Source organism: Chaetura pelagica, unplaced genomic scaffold (genome assembly GCF_000747805.2).
Source record: "Chaetura pelagica isolate M959 unplaced genomic scaffold, ChaPel_1.0 scaffold69, whole genome shotgun sequence".
In the NCBI taxonomy this organism is placed as follows: Eukaryota; Metazoa; Chordata; class Aves; order Apodiformes; family Apodidae; genus Chaetura; species Chaetura pelagica.
Genome location: NW_009970724.1, coordinates 1,912,755 through 1,918,633, shown reverse-complemented (window position 1 = coordinate 1,918,633; position 5,879 = coordinate 1,912,755).

Here is a 5,879-nt window from a genome sequence, read left to right as displayed (position 1 = left end):
GGGGGGCGCGGGCACCGCCGGTACCTCGGGCGGACGTGCTACACACGGTACACACGGCACACATGTGGGCACGCAGGTACACATGGCACACTCGGGCACCTGTGGGCGCACACGGGCAGGCTGAACCCGTGGGCAGGCAGACACATGAGCACGGGGCACCACAGTGCACACAGGGCACTGGTGGGCACACAGGCACACTAAGCACTTGGCACACTTGTGTGCACGCGTGGCCTGCTTGGCACACATGGGCACCTGCGGCGCGTATGCAGCCCGCAGGCATGTGGACGCCAAGGGCTTGCACAGGCACATGGCACATGTGGACATATATGGGACATACGTTCACACACAGGCTCCTACAGGGCACATATGCATCCACACACGTGTGTTTTCACACTGACAAGCATACATGGAGGAAGATGCACACCCCATGTGCACAGAGTAACACTGGCAGAGCAAAGCACTGTGACAACGTGCCCACACTGGGCAAGGCAATGGCCAGAGGCTCTGGTCAGGAAGTGTGTAGTTAGCGTGACTGTTGTGTACACGTGCACATGTGCATATGTGCACGCGCCTACTGCACGTTTGTGGGTCCATGTGCTCACACCTCTATGTCCCTGCAGGGACACGTATACCTACGTATTTTGGTGCGTGTGTGCACATACAGGTGTACATGTCTGTATCTACATGCATACACGTGCATGTGAGCATCTACATGTGTGTGCAAGCCCCCGCGTGCATGTGTGCACACGCATGTTGCAGCCAGCGCACGCCCCGTGGCTCAGGCCAGCTGTTTCCAGTAATGCATGACGGGTGCGCCTCAGGCCGCCCCTCGCCTGGCCCCTCGCCCAGGCCTCCCCTCCCGCCCCTCTCCTTCCCACTGGGCTTCCCGCCTGCCAGGCAGGGTGCCTGCTCCCCAGCACCCTGCCCTGCCCGGGGATCCCTCCCAGCTTCCGGGAGCCTTGAGACGTTGTGGAGACCGTGGGGGTGCAGTGAGGACCTTGCACCTCGCAGTCCAACACCCCGAGTGTAACGACAGCACAGCCTTTCCCACATCGCTCTGGGTGCTCCTGGGTCCTCTCCGCCTCTGCCCTGCGCTCCATCCCATGGCTGAACCCCCAGCTGCTCCAGGCAACTTGAGGAGCATCCATTACTCGTCTCTCTGTGGATCCCCGTTGTCCCTAGGGGTTGCTGCCTCGTTAAGGAAGTCCTCAGTAGGGGTTGGAGTGGAGGTGGGGGAAGTGGTGAGGGCGATGCCCCAGGGGTGTCTGGCCAGCTACTGCAGCCCCTACCACCACAGCCTGGTCAGGGAGCTGGACTGCAGGACGGGAAAGCACTCAGTGCACTCGTCCCAACACTTTCATTTCGTAAGTGTGGTAAAGCCAGAGTCAGGGCACCCACAGCAGGAAAGGGAAGGCAGCAGCAAAACCAGCGGGTGCTCAAGTCCTCCCACGCCCTCCCACTACCTGCACATGGCTGCTCTGCACCAGGAGCCAGGTTGCTCGCAAACACCCTTGCTCCCAGCTGCATGTGGCCTCACACCCCACCCTGCACCCCAAATACGGCACCCAGCATCCAAAACAAACATCCCACAACCAGCATGTTAAATCCAGCATCCTACACCCAGCATGCTGTGTCAGAGCCAGAACCTGGCTGCAGCCCACACCCCTGCTCCAGGGTCTGGGCTATGGAGAGGAGCTAACAGTGGTGAAGTTGTGGATTTGACCCTCAAGGGGTGGATTTCCATGGATGAAGCTCATGCCTTCAACCCTTCCTCCCCAGGGCTTCACTCCCTTTCTCTCCATTTCCTCTGTGTGCTCTCTCATGTCTTGATTTAGGGAAACAGAAGGAGGGGCCCCACAGCCCCAGGCAGGTCAGCGAGGGGCTGCTCCTGCCCCCATGCAGCCCCCAAGATACTGTGGTGCCCTTATAGCACCCCACGCCTGGGTGCAAACGCCTCCTCTCCCAGAGCCTGGGGGTTTTGTGCACCTGTGGCTTTGGCTGTGATCCTACTGTGCTAGACAGGACTTCCCTGTAGTCTCATGGTGCCCAGAGCCACAGCAGGGGCACAGAGGCCAAATGTGGGCTGTAGGGTGGGAGGCTGCAGTGCCGGAGGGATGTGGCATGGGTGTGAGCCACCAGCCTACAGTTGTGCCCCCTTCAGCCATCTCTCCCCACAGGGTAGCAATCATACTCTCATTCCCTGTTTCAGGGCATCCATCTCCTTCCCTCCTCACCATTCCTCCTCTAGGCTGGCAGGTGTCACAGCGTTCCCCAAGACCCCACAGTGTTGTGGGGGTGATGCCACAGCACCCTTTCCCTGATGCCATTCAAATCTATGGGGCTGGTGACCCCCCTCCCCTGCGGGCAGATGTAGTGACTTTGTGGCGACTGTGGCATCTCTGCAGGGGACATGGGTCATTGTGTGGGTGGCATCGCCACCTCCACAGCACGGCCTCTCCTCTCCCATCTCCATGGGTGCTGTTGTCTGGGAAACTGCAGGCAAATACGGGCAGGGATCCAGAGGGGTGAAGGGTGGGGAGGAAATGCTAGCACCCAGCACCTGAGTGAGGGCTAGGCTGGCTGAAGCACCAGCAATCTCTGGAGACTTTCCATGTGCCAGGCCTGTGGTACAGGGCCGTGGCAATCCCCAAGTGCTCAGGGCCCTGGTGTGGTCCAGAACCTGACCTTGAGTTTGGGGGTCCACCAAATGCAGTGGGATTTTGTGCTGCCCAACCTGTGTGCCTGGCACTGGGGTTGGCTGTGCACCTCCCCAGTGTGTCCTAACCCACTTCCTGATCACTGTGAGCCCCAAGCAACACTGGATCTGGATCTGGCCCCAGGGTCTCCCTGTTGATGGGATGCTGCATGCAGAGCTCCCTGCTCTTCCTACCCCAGATCATACTCTCAGTGCTTGTGTGTGTCCAGGGGTGAGAGGCAGGGGGAGGGCAAAGTTCGGTTTTGGCTTGATGGTGCGTCACCAAAACAAACCAGTTTTCTTATAAAGCAGTTTCTCAGAAGTGGTTCCCAGCTTTCCAGGTTGCAGGCCAGACCCAAAGGGGACCAGGCTGCCTCAGGAGTCACAGGCATAGAGGGACCATGTTCCCTGGGGTGACCTTCATCCTGGTATCCTCGCTCCCTGCCACACCACTGGACAATGGAGAAGGAGTGGGCAGGCAGGGAACACCTTCTGCAATCAGGATGGGGGAGATTGGGGTAGAAGTTCCCATACAGGCTGAATGTGTGCATTCTGGGGATGGCACAGCTGCCCTTGCATGATGAGGAAGGACCCCACAACATGGCAGGGAAAGCTACCAGAGACGAGCCTCCAGCTTGCGTTTTGCCCTTCCAGCTATCCCATCTTTCTTCTCTTCCCAGACTGCCCTCCACAACCAGCCAGCAGGCAAGGGAAGGAACTGGTCTGTGACAGCATGTCACTCTTCACCCCACAGCTCTGGTGACAGTATCAGAGATGCTGGAAAGTCCCCCAAATTATCCCTGATTTACCAGTGATTTGAAGTCACCTTGCAAGAGCTGCCTCACTCCCCAGCAAAGATCTGGCACGTTGTGATGCCCCGTGGCTGTGCCGTACTGCCCTGGCAGCCCCCTCGATGCTGAGAGCTGCCCCTCACTCAGCCCCGGGCTCGGCTCCCCCCTCAGGCCCTGCCGTGCCTCTGCCCTGGGCTTCACCGGCAGCTCACACCCCTCCGGCTTCGGCTGAATGCCGCGACCTGGGCAAGTGCCAGGGCAGGCGAGTGGCGTCGGGGACGGGAGGAAATGCTGCAAGCATCACTGCTCCCAGCCACAGGGAGCTGCACCCCCAGCAGCCACAGGTCCTGGGGATTTTCCACTCCGATGTCTGATAGTTAGGAAAAGTACCCCGTGGAGGATCCAGCCAGCTTAGGGGAAGCCCTGGCTCATATGAGCAGCGAGATGGATGAGCAAACCTGCAGCATCCCCCAGGGCATGTGGCTGTGGAGGATGAAGCCAGGCACAGGGGTTACCCACACTGCCCACCCCACAGCCTGCCTCAGGGCCACATGTGGTGCCCAGCTTACAGCACAGAGCTTGTGTTTCACACAACAGACAAGTGCAGTCAGCGGGGACAGCCCTGGGCACAGACAAGGACTCCATTTGTGGAAGCTCACACTTGGGCTGCAGGTCCTGAGGCTCTTGTTCCTACCTGTGCCCTGGCTGCAGATGGGTGGGAAGCACTGAGCTGCTTGGATAAGTTCAACATCACCCATGTCAGCTCTACACCAGGCTGCCTAGTCCCTGGGCTGTGGCTCTCCTCTGGGTGCAGGGGAGAAGCGGGGTGCTGGAGACCCCATGGGAAGCACATGCACCTCCTCTAATGCTGCAAAGGGAGCACCCGAGTCCCTGCCTCAGCGCAGACTCTGTGCTGCAGGGAGCATGACAGCTGGGGTGCCTTGGGCTGCCCAAAATAGCTGTCCCCATTCCCCACACTGCCTGGCTGCTGGGAGCTATCCCATAACAGTGCCCCACAGACCTGGAGCAGCTGGGGGTGGATGCTATCCTGCTGCAGTGCTCAGCTCACCATCCAAGGGCTGCTGGTAGCTGAGCACCCAGGGCTGGGCTGAGCATCATTCCAGGGACTGTCTCACTCAAGCATCACCCTGCCATGGTGCTCCTATGGGTGCTCTAACCAGGGAGGGTGTGTGGCTGCAGCCCTGTGACTCTGTAAACCCTCTGTTGTCCCACAGATGGGGATAGCTGGTGCCCCTAGTCTGGGCAGAGCTCGCAGACCTGCTCGCAGCTCCTGTTGCAACTTGGCAGCCAGCCATGCACTGCAGGGTGTCCCCTGTCCCTACCTAATCACGATCCAGCCATATGCAGGAACCAGACTCATGTCTGCTACCGGGTCTCCCTCCTGGGCCCAGCCAACCAGCTCTGGAGCCCTGGCAAAAGGGAGTGGTGTTACTTCCCTGCCCAGGGCTGGTGCTGTGTCCCTGGGGAGTGATGGGCAGGCAGGCAGCCGGGCATAAATCATGGCTGGCTGCTGGGGCCAGGCTGGGCAGTGACCCTGGGGAGCAGGGTTGTGGCCTTGCCACAGACAGGGCACAAGGGTGAGGGACAGGTGACAGCCAATACTTACCCACATACGAAGTTTGCTGACTGGTTCTTGGGGATAGTCCCCAAGGCCATATTCACTGCATACTTGAGGGCAGCACAGCAGGCAAGGTTCTGCCTGGCTGACTCACCCTGCAGTGCTCCATTCTTCATGACATAGGGGTTTTGGTTCCCCTCGGGGCGTGCACGTGGTGTAACCACTCACAAAACATGTCCCCTCACCCATCCTCCACCATGCCATCCCTCTGAACCCTGCTGAAATTCCCCGTGGGGAGTTTAGCCAAGAGTCCCTGGGGCTGGAGGGTGGCAGTGTGGGGAGTGCGGCGAAAATAGCACAGCTCCCTGTGGCTCTCACACCCTGCTCCAGCCAGGGTGCTGCCATCCTCCTGGCCAGGAGACCATGCTACTCCAAGAAGTTAGTGACCTGTGTAGCAGCAAGCCCCAGCAGGCTCAGACCTGTGCTGTGGGCATGGCTTTGCCACAGAATCAGCTCAGGTTAGAAGCCAGGCTGTGATAGAGGAGTCTGCAAGGAGCTCAAACCTTGTACTTGCCATGGACATATCCGTGCCTTTATCTAAAACAGCAGCAAGAAGTTCTCATGTGAGCATCTTCATTTTTGGCAGTAGAAATAATGAACAGAGTTGTTTTAATCTAAGTAAATTCTACAGTAGCTCTAATGACTAAAATGGAGTAACCCTGCCCACGGACGGGGTCTGTGTGGGGTGCTGTGTGTGAATTGGAGGTCAGTTCGATTCTGAGCAGCTCAGGCTTCCAGCATCTGAGATCATCTG